At 38.1% G+C, this 19253-nt stretch overlaps 1 pseudogene; it reads left to right on the top strand.

The window, feature by feature from the left end:
* Nucleotides 1-1879: 1879 nt before the first annotated feature.
* LOC149267102 (ribonuclease J pseudogene) lies at nt 1880-3730 on the top strand (annotated as a pseudogene).
* The last annotated feature ends 15523 nt before the right edge of the window (nt 3731-19253 follow it).

Here is a 19253-nt window from a genome sequence, read left to right as displayed (position 1 = left end):
CAAAAATGGCAACACAAGGTTGAGTTGCAACTATGTGTTGTGACGAATGGACAACAATATGATATGGCAACTATATGACATAGAAATCACATCTATTGTACAAACATGGAATGATGTTGGTGTATGCGTTGCAGAGTGATACAACAATTCCAATGCACGACAATTACATAGAGAACTTGGCAACATAATTTTTTAAATGTCAAGCCTAATTCTTCTAATTTTTTGCTCTTTTGCAATCAATTTTGCTTGAAATCCAATAGGAATTTGTTGGAATTACAAGTTATAGTATGTATAGATTGAGCACCCCAAAGGGTTTTTCAAGGTAATAAATCCATTTATGCATTCAAAAATGCATTGAAGTAACCAAAATCACAATCTTGCCAAAAATTGCATCACTAGATCCTCATGAAAGAAACCAAAATATAAACACTTAAACTATGCATTTTTAAACAACAGCGAATGAAAATAGTATATAAAAATCAACTAACAATATGGAAAAGAATATTTTTGTGTGATCACAGTGACAAGTATGGTAGAAATGACAAGTTCAATATCTCAAACTATCTTTGATACCAATGGAGCATAAAAGTCCATGATAAATTTCCTCCATGATATAAAGACAAAAATATAATAATATGTTGAATGAATAAATTAATAATGATGACATTTATTGTGAATGACCCTCATGCATATTATGAATAACCTTTATGCATATTATTTAGGAAGATATTTTTTTTAATTATTATTATTATTTATTATATTTATTTAATTATTATTATTATTATTTATTAGGTTTATTTAGTTGATATTTATAGAAAAATATGAAAGAAGAATTTAATATACAAATATAATCTCAAAAATGTTATATAAAGAATTATAAAGAAATACTAAATTTAGGATACACATATACATACATACATATATATATATATATATATATATATATATGGATTTTCACATATCCACATTAGCATAAGTTGCCATTAGGGATGATCGCTTTATATATCTTTATCTTTAGTGGTTCATCTTTGATTTTGGAATGATGGGATAAATTATGTGAAAATAATTGAACATTGACTCTTTAGTACCATATATTATCAATTGTTTATGTTATATAGCATGGTTGTTCTACCATCAAGACATGATTGATTGATGTTTTTCTAGAGCTCTAACCTAATATCTAACATCTTTAGCAAATTCCAATCCGACTCATCCACCAGTCCTAAAGATTCCTCTTATTTCCTCCATATATGGATGCTTACGCTCTCCCATCTCACTATTGCTAATGTGTTGTTCTCTGATATCCATTTAGCCAGCCTTTCATTAAACAGCTACACAATGCGAAAATCGATGTCAATTACCCGGTATAAGCAGAATTCAATCATTTTATAATATTAACCCATTGCTCTACTTTGCCTAGTTGGTAAATCGACCTGTTAAGCTTACTTTGAGGGCGTTTGTCCTCTAATTCATTTTCCTAGACACAATCATTACTAGATCATGTACTATCTGGACATGCATAACCACATTGTTATGGCTTCATATTACAATTATCAGCAGTACCTCAGAGTGTAGAATTGAACAACAGTAACATATGGGGCAATCTTTGTAAAATGAAAAGTATAATTACCAATCAGTAGTGCATTCATCCGTAATGAGTCAGCTTCCTTGTGAAAACATAGTCAATGTTGTCGTTATACTGATCAGGACCAACTGTATATCCCCTTCAGCACTTCTCAATGAATTCAAATCTCCATAACCATTTATAGTTCAGCTCATCCCGCCTGGGTACTTGTATTTTCAAACCCCAAAACTGATTTAACAGCATGTTTGACTTACAGGCGGGAAGTCGATTGTTATCTAGTCGGGTTTCTGCAGTATAGAACTGGGTACCATGATTGTGATAAATGGGGTTCCATGCAGTCCAGATGTCATGGCTATGGGGATTTTGGATTCCAGAAGCAGAGCTGGGTGGTCACATTGGAACAGAAAACGTAACAGGACAGCTTTCATTTTCCCAAGTAATTTATCAGGTGTGCTCTTCAGCGGTTACAACGAGAGAGCACCTAGAATTGTTATTGCAGAAAGCAAGGGGATTCCCACAGAATCCATGAGATCGAAGTCAGGTTCTTCAGCTTTTAATAAATCTAGAAGAGGTTCAAGTAGTGCTGAAGGGCCTAGAAAAAGCATGGATGATGGGATCCAGAGGAAATTGGAGCTGTTTCATGAAGGATTTGAAGGACCACCATTGCGTGTCCTGCCATTGGGAGGTTTGGGAGAAATAGGGATGAACTGTATGCTTATAGGTCACTATGATCGATACATCTTGGTTGATGCTGGCCTCATGTTTCCAGACTACGATGAACTTGGAGTGCAGAAAGTTTTACCTGACACAACTGTTATTCAACGATGGAGGAATAAGATTGAAGCAGTTGTTATTACACATGGGCATGAGGATCACATTGGAGCCTTGCCTTGGGTAATTCCCGCATTGGATCCTCATACGAGAATATTCTCAACATCATTTACTATGGAGCTCATTAAAAAAACGATTAAAGGATTTCAATATTCATGCTGAGGCTAGACTTAACATCATTAATATAAGCGAGAAGTTCCAGGCTGGACCATTTGAGATAGAAGCTATTCGAGTTACGCATTCCATTCCGGATTGTTGTGGGTTGGTGCTTCGCTGTAAAGATGGGACAATTTTCCATACAGGAGATTGGAAGATTGATGAGTCGCCTGTGGATGGAAAGACCTTTGATCGATCAACATTAGAAAAACTTGGAAAGGAAGGCATTACATTGATGATGAGTGACTCTACCAACATTCTTTCACCTGGAAGAACTACCAGTGAAACTGATGTAGCAGAGGCTTTGTTACGAAATATTGCTGCTGCAAAGGGAAGAGTTATCACTACACAGTTTGCATCAAATGTTCATCGTCTTGGAAGCGTGAAAGCTGCAGCTGAATTGACTGGTAGGAAGCTGGTTTTTATTGGGATGTCATTAAGGACTTACTTGGATGCTGCTTCGAGAGCTGGACAGGCACCTTTCGATCCATCTACTTTGGTCAAAGCTGATGATATGGATGCTTATGCTCCCAGGGATTTACTAGTTGTCACAACAGGATCACAGGCAGAACCTCGTGCAGCTCTCAACTTGGCATCATTTGGAAGCAGTCATTCCCTCAAGCTAAATAAAGATGACTTGATCTTATACTCAGCAAAGGTGATACCTGGAAATGACATTCGTGTGATGAGGATGATGAATCGGATAGCGGGGATTGGTTCTACAATAATGATGGGAAGGGGAGATAATTTGCACACATCTGGGCATGCTTATCGTGGAGAATTGGAGGAAGTCCTCAGGTTGGTAAACCCTCAACATTTTTTTTTTGCCTGTTCATGGAGAATTTGCTTTTCTGAAAGAGCACGAGCTACTTGCAAAATCTACTGGTATACGACATACTACTGTAATAAAAATGGAGAGATGCTTGGTGTTTCTCCTCTTAGAAACCGAAGAGTCCTTTCCAATGGTTTTTCTCCTCTCGGCAAGGAGAATTTGCAGTTGATTACAGTGATGGAGATAAAGCATTTGGAAATGCAGAAGAGCTTTGCGTTGATGAGCGAATGAGGATAGCCTTAGATGGACTACCACATCCAGCAGAGGGACTATTTGGGCTAAGTTATTCAGAAATTAGACTGTTGAGAAAATTCTATTTGAGATAAGTCATTTAGCAAAGAGACAGTTGAGAAATGGAATAATTCATTCAGCAAAGACTAATTGGTACAAGTTATTCAGCAAAAAGACTATTTAGATAATTACTATTTGGGATAAGTTAATTAGGAAAGAGACTGTTTAAAATAGTCGAGAAATCGAATACTTTATCCAGAAAATACTAATAGATAATCGATAACAACTGTGATGTTAATTGTTCCAACAAGGCATAAAATCACAGGTAGTAGAGGATAGTGATGACTGAGAGAGATATATGAAAGTCACCTGCGAGTGAATCTTGGCCCCCGATTTATATAGAATGTTCACATTTTCCTCCCAAATTTTTCAAAATCATTCTCGTCCCGGTTTAATTTCAAATTGATGGATCTGGTTTCGAGTGCATAGACCAAAAAGCATGGATAATCATTTCAAATAGTTATTTACGAAAAATTTAAAAACCGAAGATTAAAATGTACCCATCCCAAAGAAGAAAGACAGACTCGATACAACCAGAGTAAAGATAGTATGAATGTCAGAATAATGATTGTCACGCAATCAATTAACATTAAAAATCGACTGCCCATTCCCCCATAATTGTTTTTGCAAAGCCATTTTCAACAAATATGCACAAACATAGTGTGTTGTACAGATCTGAACTATCAATTCTAACCTCAAAACCCCTAAATTCGGAGGTCGTTTAATTTCAGATGATAGATTTAGTTTTGAGTGCATAGACTGAAATCATGGATCATAATTTCATAGAAGAGCTGAAGATTAAAAATATTGATACAAGAAAAAGACTCGGCACAGCCAGAGTAAACATGGTATGACTAATGGGGAAATGATTGTCAACGAATCGACTGACATAAAAACTCGACTGCACATTCTCCCTAAATTGTTTTTGCAAAGCTGCTTCAGCAAATATGCCTATGCAGAGTGCTATGCACGCACAAGACCTGCCTTGAACTATTGATTCAAGCCTCAAAACCCCTGAGTTTGGGCCTGGTTTCGTTTCAATAAATAGATCTAGTTTCCAGCGCATAGAATAATTAAAAACATAGACCTTATAGACTGCACATTAGCATATAGCTGAAGATTAAAAAGGATTCATCCAAAAACAGACTCGTCACGGTCAAAGTAGATATCGTATGAATGTTGGGAAAATGATTGGGTTGGGTATCTGTTTGTTTCATTTGGTGGAACATGATTAATGCCTCATCAGGAAACCCGTGCCTTGCATAAGCTGCGATCATAACAGTCCATGTGCATACGTTCCGTTGGGTTGTTTGGTCGAAAACTCTGCGAGCGTCAGCCAGGCTCCCGCACTTCACATACATATTGAGAAGCGTGTTTCGTAGAAATCTGTCTGCGCTAAATCCAGTCTGATTGATGTGAGCATGGATAAGTTTGCCCTCTGCCAAAGACTTTTTCTGAATGCAGGTCTGCAAGATTGAAACATATGTAGGATAGTCCACTGGGCTGCCTGTACGATCGAATATGCCCAGTGCCTCATTCAAACGGTTCTGTTTACAAAGTGTTGACTGATGGCGCAAACAGTGCGTTTGGAGTATAACAGCGGTAGACATTTTCCTCGGAAGCATTAATAAACCATGCAATACCGCCATCTTATTCTTCCCATGCCTTGAAGATCCTGGCAGTTCTGTAGCTGTTACTCCTCTGATCTCTAATTTTTTAGTTTCTCCAGGAATGGAGCGAAATGAACGGAAAACGCTACATTTCGTGTGCTTTGGGTTTGGTTCGGAAGGCAAGGTGCGGGATAAATGCGAACTAAAACGCCTCGCTCAGGTTTCTTTTTCCATTTTCATGGGATTTTTCCTATGGGTATATTTCTTAATGGAGTTCCGAAACTGCAATCCGATTATGTCACGGGAATATTTTTACGCGGAAATTTGGATTGCAGTCTAATTATATATTAAAGTCTGCAATTTCATCAAATTATGATAGTTACAATCGTACGGCCAAATACAAGAGCTACCAAATTAGCAACAACCAAAGCTGGGATGGAAGGAATCGATAGAACCCAAGCGTTGAGATTGAATATTATGTGTCGGAAAATGGCCAGTTGGAAAGAAACTGTTCTTTCTTCTCTTCTTTCTCTTTTTTTTTTTTTTTAAACTTGAGTAATTTGATTTTAGAAAAATACCCACATATAGCAAACAAAACTAGTCATGCATGCATGGGCCCATAGGCCTCAAGGGTTTAACTTGTGCTCTGATACCAAGTGTAAGGACCATAACTCTCCAGACTATATACATTTTTTTTTTTGAAAACAGCAATGACAACCAGAAAAGAAACGCATTGAAATTCAAATTTATTTGGCACACACATTCCTGCCACTCATTTCAGGAAACATACCATAACATTTTCATACCTTTAACTGAGATCAATAGTAATAAAATACATATGTACCATTCACCAGAAGGCGAGACTCCGCTTGCTCTGCTATTGTTGGTATTCCCTTGTAGCTGGTCACCTCCGCAATTGAATGATGACGCACTTGATCCGAATGCGAAGACTCACCGGTTGACCTCCCAGCCTACTCCTTGGGTACTCTTCTTCCCCGCAGACCCCCGAGCTGCAATTGGGTTGTACAATGGAGAAAATCACTAGCTAGTAGAGGAGAGCACACCTTGGCCCAAGAGTCCCCTCTCTAAATCCTCTACCTCACCAAACTCACTATAGCTTCGTAATCACTGCTCTCACAACATCTCATCCATCCAACAATAGGATTCCCAAAAAAGTCCCTTCTTCCATGGCTTGTCCCTTCTTTTATAAGAGTCCTCATAGGTGACACTTGTCATGTCATGCATAATTAATTATCTTTTTTTACAATTCAATAGCTTGATTATTCACCCACCCATGTGTCATTCTCACATCAAGGGTCTCCCAAAATTATTTACTTAAATTTTTATTTAAAACTAATATTTTCCTCACCTCAACAAGATTCCTATTTCTTCTCCTAGTTGTATCTTTATTCCCCCCTTTTATTCCTTAATTTGTGTTCATTACTTGAAGTCAATTAATGAGTCAAGATTTTATCCCCAATCTACTCCCTAATTTAACTCAAGTTATCTCCTAGATGGATATTCTTATGTTGGTTGTTGACACATGGAGCTTCTCTACATTTCTCTAAATTTAATTTATTATTCTCATTTTAATTCACCGTCCCCTTTTCTTAATTAGGTTTAAATTAGTTTAGGATTAATCATCATTTACCCTTGATGTAAATTTACCTAGTTTTCATTCCTTTCTTATATTTATTTATTATTATTTATTTTTAATGATTCCAAGGATGCCAAGTTTGGTTGTGCCCTTCAAGAACTTCCCTAGAAGTTCCAAGGGTGCCACACCTAATAGCTTATTTGTGATGTCAAGGAGGCCAGTTTGGTTGTGCCCTTCAAGAACTTCCCCTAGAAGTTCCAAGGGTGCCACACCTAATAGTTTATTTGTGATGTCAAGGGTGCCAGTTTGGTTGTGCCCTTCAAGAACTTCCCTAGAAGTTCCAAGGGTGCCACACCTAATAGTTTATTTGTGATGCCAAGGGTGCCAAGTTGGTCGTGCCCTTCAAGAAATTCCCCTGAAGTTCCAAGGGTGCCACACCACTTGCCCTTCAAGCATCCAGTGATTACGAGGGGAAAATATAGTGCAACGTCATAGACCACTATCATTTCTTATGTTGCCTGCTATAGTGAAACTAATGGTGTCGGGGATCAAGGAATCCGCCTTGATGCGCGCCCCCCAGTAAAGTCCTCATGAGCGGCCCAACTTTGGAACCTTCCCTCATGGCATCGTGATCTTCAAGGCAAAGGTGCTTCAACCCTTCCAGCCCAAGTCACGGCGGGAGTGCTAGTGGGTGGGATCAGGGACTCTGTCCCACCCCTCCCATGTAGTTCCATCCATTTGTACAACCCCATCACTCATATGTGAGTCATTCGGTCAAGCAACTAATCTGTGCCTGCAACCATTAATATATCATCAGAATATAGTTAAACATATATGGCAGATTCCAAGATCGACTTAGACTTTCAAAGATAAAGTAATATAAATTTTCATCAAACAAGGTGTCATCGACATGTCATATGCGAGTACCTCTGATGGTGTCCTGCCATACTCAATCATCATCAGTAATAAGGTTTCTCAATGTTAGTCAATTATCATACTAGCATCATTAACAATTCCTGGTCATTCACATCATTGTCCATTGTAAGTCTGAACTAAAGGAAGTAGGTGACATAGGGGACACATCCCTCATGGCTATCATCAATAATCATCAATGGAAACATACATATTCATTATGCTATCAACATCGTAACATCGTAGAAATATACCTATCCATAAAATTTATCCTCATTATGCTTTTAGTAGAGCGCATACATATTCTTTACTACCCTCATCATAATTTCAAATAGAGACCAACTTAACTATTTAATATTGCAATCATCAGAATACTGATAGATAAGATACATAACCATTCATGCTACCATAATATCAATGGAAAGCTTTCATAAACATCACAACCATAAATATCTCAATTGCTAATAATAGTGTCATGGGTCCAGATCCTCAATCTGAGGTCCTCGAAGAAAAAGTGTCTAAGATAATGTCGTATTAGGGTCAGGAAACAGAATGGGCACTACAGAAATATTGCACCACTAGAATCAAAATATGGGGAATTTCCACCCATGATGCCCTCCTTATAAATTTTAACCAATGATCACATTGTAGAAGTTTTTCATTATGTCTATCAAGTATTCCTTATGAAAACTACAACAAATGTATTCTGCAAAACATACAAATGAAATTTTGTTTGGCCTAAAATAAAATGGAACCTACATAATCAACTCTCATCCAACAAAATTGCATAGAGGTTATGACAATTCACTCTCCTCTACATGTAAAAATCATACAAAAATAAATAACAATCATGACCAAAAATGTTGAGCAAACTCCTATTGCATATGTATGCAACATGTGATAGACACTTATCCTATGATCAAACACCCGGGATTGTGTGTCGTGTGGTTTTAGTCTATAATTAATCTATAACTATCCTAGCTTTGTCTTAACTCTGAATCTACCAAGCACCGAGAGGGATCAAATCTCTTTTCTCTCTAAAAGAGGTTTTCATCTCAAGAGATTTGATTCCTCTTGGCGGTTGGTAGATCTCGAGATAGATGGATCTTGGCTAGTTTAATTTCCCCCTTTAAATAGCCTATATTCCACATGAAAACCATGGGATCTCAATACTATGGGTCATTTTTTTTTTAGTATTATTTTATTTTTGTAGGGATATGTTTACTTTTATTTTTATTTAATTAATTTATATTTATATTTATATTTATATTTATATTTATGGGATATTACATTACATTACGTTACAACATCTCTAACATATTAAGCGCCCCACAAAGTAATTACATGGAGTAAAATTCATACTAGGAAAGACATAATGTGCTTTGTACATATTTTATAGGGTTATGCATACTATCAAATTGTAAAATTCCGCATACCCCATAGCTAGTCGAGGATTGGCACATCCTTCTAAGCCACATCCTCTAGGGATAGTTAAGTGGAAGTCGAGATACTAGTTTTTAAAGTGTCAAAGAAGTTACATATGTCTAGTATTGAATTTCAATAAACCTACATGAAGAGATTCAATTCCTATTGTGGTGGATTCACATTTTATGCAGTTGGGATTTACATTGCAAGCATTGAATAATGACTTGGCTAATTTCCTGATTTTAGAGGTTGTGTAACATTAAGTTCTCAACAATGTTATATTTTGGTCAGATCTTGCTATTGGCATAATACTTGTAGCATGTACAATTCGAAAGCTTGGTTTTGAGATTTTAAATATACAACAATTTTAAATGCAAGAATCTCCTTAAACAAAGAGCTTTCCATTCTAGTTTCATTTCCTCATCAGGGTCGCTGAAAAGGTGGAACTCCTATCATTTCAATGCAAGTAAGCAACCTCTCTTCTCATTGACTGAAGATATGGAATTCTTAATTGATATTATCATAACATGATGAACATTCCATTCAAAGAAATGTCTACAATGTTTAATCCTTGGGAAATGAATGCCTTGTGGAATCAACATATCTTATGAAATGAGTTGCTGACCTGCATATAGATGTGTGGCCTCCTGTAATGTCAGAAGAAACCTGCCAAACAATGTGCTTTCTTAGTTGAGGATCTATCTCCCTAAAGAAAAGTGAAGGCTTGGATACCTAGATGAGATAAAAGAAAATACACTGCTTTAGAAATACTTGTGCTTTAGCACCACATAACTTCAGACACAAAAAATAAACAACCTAGATACTTACTTCAATCTCTAGGGTGTCAGGATTATTGTTTGGAAAAATGGCCTTCAAACAGGTTATATCTGACCATTGAACCTCTATCTTGCTCTTCAAACCACCCTCCAATACTTCCCAAACAAGCTTATGTTTTGCATAATAACATTTTTCCACCAAATCATCTTCGTATCTTGAAATATGTTGGCATCGTAGTCATTTAAGTTAATGCAAAGTCATTAAATTTGAGTTACTTAGTACCATTTTGCAAGTTTCCATATGTGGCTATCAAAAACTGATGAATTTATATGCAACTCGACAGTTAATTCTTATACATTACCTCCCAAGAACCAGTTATAAAAACTACGGCTAGAAAATTTGAGGCCTTGTGCTTGGCAACAACATTTGGTCCTACCACACATTTTGGATATTTCATTCTACCCACCTCTAAGATTGAATTTTCTACAACTAAGGGAAATGTTGAATACCTTTGAGAAAGATTCATTTGAATAAGTTCTATGAAGGAAAGTGTTTTATTCAGTGTTAAACCCAATGGGCTAGGCTCCTCCAATGGATGTAAAAGGAAGAACTTGAGAGAGTGTTCTTCTCGTTATAGGGCTCCCCTGCTAATTCACCCAACATGTAATAGAAACATGAGTACCTAAGATAATCGTTGGTAGCTACAAAAATTATCTAAGGAAATCCACATCATACAAAGCGCCAACCAACTTTTGCAAAAACACAACTTTATGAAATTCTTCAACAATGCCAATAACATATAAAGGCATTCATGAAGACATTCAAAACTTATTAATAGCTAGCAAGGCTTTAAGAAAAATACTATAAGTTGAAAACAAATCTAGAGTGCATATAGGGCACGCATGGTATTATTAACAATGCATAACCTATTTAAATCAAAAGTGCTATATATGATTTTGAACAGGAGAAGTCCAGAGTTCAAACACAACTTTATGACTATAAGGCACCCAAATTCTTATTTTACCCTAGGAGGCCCACACAAACTACTTATATGTTTTTTAACACTATTATTTATCCATTTACAATTTTGTTCTTAACAACCCTAGTTCCCTGTGTTATCCTTCAAATCACCCTCCCTAAACGAGTTCAAAGACTATTGATAAAAAGGAGGTGATTTGAATGGAAAAGGCTTATTATCCCACCTCTGCATACCCTTAAGAGATGCTTTACTTGATTGCAACTAGCAAAGCACATGGCTCACACATAATCATGTTTATGAGGCACCCAAGTATTAGGGGTGACCTGAGAGGTCTACACTAGAATTTAGAAATTATTTATCACCATTCTCTTATCTTTTTATGATTTCCACCATTATAGAGATGATTGCCTAGGTCACTCTCCAAAGAGGGTCGAACAAAGTAGTTAGAAAAGGGGGTGGGTTGAATGTTAAAAAGTCATGAATCAACCTTTGGAATCTGTAGAAGGGAGGCCAAAACCCTAACCATATGGATGATAGGATCTCCATGGGGTATTTATATTGCAAAGATAGGCAATGATCCATTTATTTCAAAAAATGTGGCTCAGTCAAACAATCTACACATCATAAAACGTTAAAAACATGTAATCCATCCTTTGGCAAACTCCAAATTAATGTTCCCATGTTGGATTACATCAACTAAATTCAAATAAAAATGGTTATGTGATATGATTTTTGATCCATGCAACAAAAGATAACACACCTCAACATAACTAATAATGGGTATCTTCATGTTAATTATGGTATGTTCTATGCTTAGAGCAGTTTACTTATCTTTCTTATTATTATCCATAGATTAGCAATCACATGTACATTAAGTAAAGTGCAGATAGAACATTTAAACAATCAACAGAAAACAAGCCAAGACAAGAGACACAAGATGTGGCGACTAGCCAGGGACAAACCCCAATATGGGGAAACCCTTTGATCAAATCTTCTTTTATCTTCAATAGTTCAGTAGAGAGAAATAGTACAAAAATCTTATTTATTTCAGCGGCAGCAAACCATAGATCAGCCCTAAACTAGGGCAGTCAATATCTGTCAAACCGGAGGTCGGACCACCTTGATTCATGTGCCAAAAAATGCGGCCTTCCAAGGAGGATCAGCCACACCAAACTCGCAATCAAAGAGGAGTCCACGCTGGTCAATGTTGGTCAAAAAACCTTCCTACAGCTTCAGCCCTAGAAATTTTCATCCTTCTTTTCACACGTGTGAGAGAGAGTCTTTCTGCGCAGGAGAGAGAGAGATCTGATGAGAAGTGAAGTGTGAAAATGAGGAGAATGCTCCTTGTATTTATATGCAAAACGTTGGGGTTGAATAGACATGACTGTTGGGCTTTTAAGCCTACATAAGTTGTTGGCTGACCTTGACAATTTGTCCATAATCAAAATAAATCCATATCTTCATAAATAATTGTCGGAATCGGATGATCTTTAGATCAATCCTACACCTCTCGACGAGAGGAATCTAAGAAAAATATCAGCACCCATAAATATGGTGACCCACATGAAGTTTGGCTTTAGTTGCCAATTTTAACACTCCCTCTCAACGAGGGAGAACTTCATCTGCAATCTGTCGGACCGTCACTACTGTCCATCCATCAAATGCATTGTCCTGTATGGCTTGACCCTACTTGCTCTGCTCTGCTTTTCTTTTCTCTGCTTTGTTCTGCTCTACTATGTTTTGCTCTGCTCTGCTTTGCTCAAATTATGAAGAAGAAGAAATGATCGAGGATGTATCATACCATCCTCCACTGACCTGAAGTCAGTCTCAGAGTGTGTACCACTCCCACTCGTCCCAGACCAGTATCATTGATCCTAGATCAATGAAGGTCATCCTAGCATAGGGAGTATGGTAGATACAACGATGCGTCCATCAATAGAACTACTATGGTCCCTATCCTCATTTCCCTACTCATTGATCAGATGAGAGGTACTTCCCATGAGTCCCAGATTGCATGGGTAGGATGCCTCGACAAGGGAACTAATCATCCTGTCCACAAGAGAACGAATCATCCTGTCTAGTGGATGCCACAGAGAACTAATCATCCTGGCCTACAGGAGAACGAATCATCCTATTCCACAATCGCCATGGAGAACGAATCATCTTGGCCCATAGGAGAACTAATCATCCTGTTCCACAGTCGCCACGGGGTGTCACAGGGGAAGGTTGAATCTTTTACCCTGTACAAAGTGCACCAACAGGGGATGGTGAGTCACCCTGTGGTCATATGTCGCTCCAAGAAGTACCCCGCGTCCCCCTGGAGCTCTTAGAGCTCAGTTTATCATACTTGACCCTCATTAAAGGGTCTCTAAACAACACCAAGTCGTTCTCAGAAAATCAGGAATTTGACCTTTCCTAAGGGCTTTGTTAGAATGTCAGCGACCTGTTCATCTGTACCAATATGTTGGAGTCTTATTTCTCCTCACTGCACCATATCTCGAATATAGTGGCACCTGATATCGATATGCTTGGAGCGATCATGAAATACAGGATTTTCTGATAAACGGATCCCGCTCTGGTTGTCACATAGAATCACGGTGGTATCCAATGTAAATCCAAACACCTCACTTAAGAGCTTTCGCAACCAGACTGCCTCATAGGAGGCCATGCTAGCAGCAATGTATTTTGCCTTGGCGGTGCTCAAAGCCACCGACTTCTGCTTCTTGCTCATCTAGGATATCGAGGCAGATCCCAAAGAGAGACAGCACCCGAAATGCTATTTCGGTCCTCCACATTACCTGCCCAATCAGCATCAGTATACCCAAGTAGTCTCACATTTCCGATAGTGTATCTTAATCCATGAGTGATTGTGCCATCAAGATATCTCAGTAGATTCTTGGCACCAATCCAATGTGAGTGGAGAGGCTCAACCATATGTTGACTCAAAGTGTTGACTACAAAGCATATATCCAGACGGGAGTTCACCAAGAACATTAATGCTTCGACGAGTTGTTGATACTCAGTAGCATTTCGTAAAAAAGTTCCAGCAACACTACTACTTAACGTCTTAAAGTTAAGCTCCACCAGGGTAGTTACGGGCTTGCAGTCCACCATGCCGAATTATTCCAGTATCTTCACCACATACTTTCCTTGGGATAGGAAAATCTCCCCTGGTTTCTACCAGACTTCGAGTCCTAGGAAATAGTGCATGAGTCCTAGATATTTCATCTCAAATTCAGAAGCCAACTCCCTCTTACATTTGTGAATGAGAGATTTTGCACCTGTTAGAAAGAGGTCGTCAACATAAAGCGACAGTATGAGAAGCTTGTCATCTATAACCTTAAAGTAAAGGCTAGGGTCAGATTCACTCCTAGTGAATCCTAGCTTCATCAAGTAGCTATCGATCCTCTCATACCATGCTCAGGGTGCTTGTTTTAGCCCATAAAGGGCCTTCTTCAACCTGCACACATGAGATTCTCGATCATAAATCTCAAATCCTTCGGGTTGCTCCACATAGACCTCCTCTTTGATCAAACCATGTAAGAATGGAGTCTTGACATCCATCTGATGTAGGTTCCATCCTTACGAAGCAGCAAGGGCTATGATCGAGTGGATGGTGGTATATCGGGCAACAGGTGCAAATATCTCGTCATAGTCTATACCTTCCTTCTAGGAGAAGCCACAAGTGACAAAACGAGCCTTATACTTTTCTGTACTTCCATCAGCTGCATGCTTTATCTTGTAAAGCCATTTTGAAGTAACAATGATCTTGTCCTGGGGTCTGGGGACCACATCCCAGACATCGTTCTTCATAATAGACTCATATTCTTCGGTCATAGAATCCTTCCATACTTGATGTTTGACGACATCTGTGAATGATGAAGGCTCATTTTGGATGATCGTGCTCATGATAGTCAGGTATCCCTGATACCTATTTGGCTTCTTACTTTCACGGAAGGTTCCTCAGGGAGCTGTATGTCCTTCAGCATCATCAAGTGTCCCCCTAAGCCATGAAGGCCTCTTCCTTGAAGAGGAAGGCTCAGGTGGTGGAGGATCAATAGGATCCATAGGTTCTTCCACATCGAGCATCGTCTCATCTTCCTTTTCCTTCGGATCCTCGGTGTCAGCTTCTTTAGATCCCCTTAAAGTAGGAAGATTGTCTACTTTGTTAAGAGCCATATCTTCGTCAAAGGTGACATCATGGCTAATCTCGACTTCCCTTTGACCAGCTACATAGATTCTATAGCCCTTAGTATTTTTGCTATAACCCACAAAGATTCCTTTCTTTCCAGATGCACCCAATTTATTCCTTTTCTCTTTCAGCACATGAAAATATAGAGGGCTTCCAAAAATTCTAAAATGAGATATGTCAGGTTTCTTACCGGTGAACATTTCTTCAGGTGTTTTGGAACCCAATGCTTGATGAGGGCATTGGTTTTGTACATATACGGCAGTGTTCGCAGCTTTGGCCCATAGAAACTTCGGAAGTCTTTGATCATGGAGCATAGCACGGACAGCTTCCACAATCGTACGTTTCTTCCTTTCCGCCACACCATTCTGCTCAGGAGTATAGGGTGTAGTGGTCTCCCTCTTAATTCCAGCCTCTTTGCAAAAGTCACAAAACTCATTGGATTCATATTTAGTCCCATTATCATTCCTTAGGATCTTGATCTTCTTCTTGATTTGATTCTCAATCAAGGCTTTGAAGTGTCGAAACCAGGAGAACACTTCATCCTTCTTTTTCAAGAAGTATATCCAAGTCTTGCAAAAATAATCATCTGTAAAGGTGAGGTAATATAAATATCCTCCCAAGGAGTTCACAAGCATCATACCAGATATGTCTGAGTGAACCAACTGCAATATATCGAAGGTCTTGCTTTGGCTTGAGGGGAATGTTCCCCTTTTTAGCTTTCCTTTGCCACATCCTGGACATACACCTTCTTTCTCTAATATGAAATCGGGCATCTTGGTCACCATTTTTCTTACATCAGGTGGAGCTTTATGATGAAGGTGAGAAAACCTCCGATGCCATGTTCGGACTGAAGAGATGTGTCACAAGACATGACACCCAACGGACTTCCTCTGACCTGATATAATGAATCAACTTGAAACCCAAGAGTAAAAGCATCTTTAAAGTTCTTTTTACATACACGTACCTTGCCATCGCTGAAAGCCACCTTGTAGCCTTTGCCTTCCATTGTTGAAATGGACACCAGGTTCCTTTTGAGATCAAGTACATATAATACATCTTGCAAGTGGATGGTATTACCCTGATTCAATTGAAGAGTGACATTTCCTATGCCTTTCACGGGATATTTTGAATTGTCTCCAAGAACAATTTACAGGTTGGTTTCTTTCTCTACCAGATTATAGAGAGCTTCTTTGTAACCAGTGAAGTGCCTTGAGGCACCACTATCAATAAGCCAATTTCCTAGTGAGTCTGGGGGAGCAGTGGTAGATAGAGTAGCTGGTAGATAATATTCATCTTGCTTATCGTCAACAGTGTTAGATTCATACCTGGAATTTCTTGCCTTCTTGAATGGTTGTCCTCTTCCTTGATTTCCAGCATTCCTTTTACCTCGGCCATTTGACCTGCCACTTATTTGATTGCCTTAAGAGGGATTTTGATCATCATCTCGGTGTGAGTTCCTTTTATCAGGAAACTCCCTTGCATAATGACCTGGTTTATTGCAATGGTAACATCGTCCTTTTCTTCCATCCTTTGGTCCAGCCTTTCCTTTGGATTTAGCCTCGAAATTGTTTCTTCTTTTAGCATGAGAAGAAAAGGCAGTGGGATGACCTTTAAGTGTGGACATTTCCCATTCTTCCATCCTTTCTTCTTCTTGAATGCATCTTGCCATTAATTCCTCAAATCTAGGAATTACATTATTGTTGAGGAGAGTAGTCTTGAATATATACCATTCAAATGGTCGTCCTCCAAGAGTTGTGAGTGCCATTTCCCTGTCAGGAATTACTTCCCCAATAGATAGGAGATCATTCTTGATCTCAGTGATCCTTAAGAAATATGCTTGCATATTTTCATCTTTTCCCTTCTTAATTTCCTTCGGCTTATTTCTAAGAAACAAGACTTGATTTACATCATTAACTTTAAATAAACTCACCAGTCTATCGTAGATTTCCTTTGCTTTGACTTCTCCCTTGGTCCATTTGTTCCTGGCAGCAGCGAATGCATTTGATTGAGGCTCAACAACTCCGCCTCTCACATGGTCCAGCACTTCTTATTCTTCTAATTTTAGATCGAGAGACATCTTCCATTCGTGATAGTCAGACTTCTCACGGAGTTTGTCTTCAACAGGAAAGTGTGTTGAGGACCCCATGATTTCTTTAAGATAGCCTTTCCAACCTTCTCTGTGGTGATTGCTCTTGCTTTTTCTCGGGCTTTGTCTTCACCTCAGCTCTGATACCATGTTAAATTATGGTATGTTCTATGCTTAGATAAGTTTACTTATCTTTCTTATTATTATCCACAGATTAGCAATCACATGTACATTAAGTAAAGTGTAGATAGAACATTTAAACGATCAACAGAAAACAAGCTAAGACAAGAGACACAAGATGTGGCGGCTAGCCAGGGACAAACCCCAATATGGGGAAACCCTTTGATCAAATATTCTTTTATCTTCAATAATTTAGCAGAGAGAAATAGTACAAAAATCTGATTTATATCAGCAGCAGCAAACCCTAGATTAGCCCTAAACTAGGGCAGTCAATATCTGTCAAACTGGAGGTTGGATCAACTTGATTCTTGTGCCAAAAATTACGGCCTTCCAAGGAGGATCAGCCACACCAAACTCTCAGTCAAAGAGGAGTCCACCCTGGTCAACGCTAGTCAAAATACCTTCCTGCAGCTTCAGCCCTAGAAATCTGCGTCCTTTTCACACGTGAGAGAGAGAGAGAGTCTTTCTGCGCAGGAGAGAGAAGAGACTCTTTTTCTGTGCAGGAGAGAGAGAGATATGATGAGAAGTGAAGTGTGCAAATGAGGAGAATGCTCCTTGTATTTATATGAAAAATGTTTGGGTTGAATAGACATGACTGTTGGGCTTTTGAGCCTACATAAGTTGTTGGCCGACCTTGACAATTTGTCCATAATCAAAATAAATTCATATCTTCATACATACTTGTCAGAATCGGATGATCTTTCGATCAATCCTACACCTCTCGATGAGAGGAATCTTGGAAAAATATCAACATCCATAAATAATGTGACCCACATGAAGTTTGGTCCTAGTTTCCAATTTTAACACTTCATGCCCACAATATTTTGAGGAAAAATGGTTTTAAAATATTGTAAAGGAAAATAAAAAACAATAAGCATTATTCATTGGTCTATGTTAATATACGATGATACTTAGTACACTTATGTCGTTGATGGTGTTCTTTAGTAGAAAACACATCTATTATTACAATGCCGACATTATTTTTACTGATAGAATCACCACTGCCCATTAGTAGAAAATATTTGTCCTTAAATCCAACTCTATTTCTATAAGGGTTAACACCTATCCCAATATGGGATTTAGTTTTATTATTATTTTCCATAAAAACTACCACTAAATCCCCCATAAAAGCCACCATTACCATGATTCACTTCAATGGGCATAAAATGTCAATAAATAGAAATAGGAAAATATAGAACCCATTGAATTCATTCTTTGACAAACCTCAAATTAGTGTCCTTGTGTTGGCTTATTTCAATTAAATTGATGTAACAGTGGGCTATATGATATGTTTTGTGATCCATACAACAAAGGATAACCCAACTCAGGATAACTAATAATTTCTCTAATATTCTCCTCACCCTAATGGGCGGTCTTCATGCAGACCGCATTTCAGAAAAAAGGGGTTAAAAATCGAATAAAGGAAAAGAAAAAAATTCAAAATTGTTCATCCGTAAAAATTACCAAAGATTTTAATGCATGCTTGTCACACTCAGGGCATTTTTCAGTAGCAGATTCACCCAAATTTATTTTTACAACACCTCCATTATTATTTTTTCTGATAGTATCACTTCCAATCATTGGTAGAAAATATATCTTATTAAATATAGCTCTATTTCCCATAGGGTTAACCCCCATCCCAAAATGGGATTCATTTTTATTTTTCTCATTACCGTAAAAAAATTCCATTGAGAAATATGTTCAAACAATTTCTATATGAAGTCATATGTTGAAGAGAGAATTGACGGAGTAAACCCTGGATTTTGTGAAACCAAAGTCTAAACAATTTCTTAGATCTAA

This window comes from Pinus tabuliformis, chromosome 6, assembly GCF_031772625.1.
Source record: "Pinus tabuliformis cultivar Carrire ecotype Pingquan chromosome 6, CPIR1, whole genome shotgun sequence".
NCBI lineage: Eukaryota > Viridiplantae > Streptophyta > Pinopsida > Pinales > Pinaceae > Pinus > Pinus tabuliformis.
Note: the sequence above shows the minus strand (reverse complement) of the source record. Positions and strands in the feature narration are given on the sequence as shown.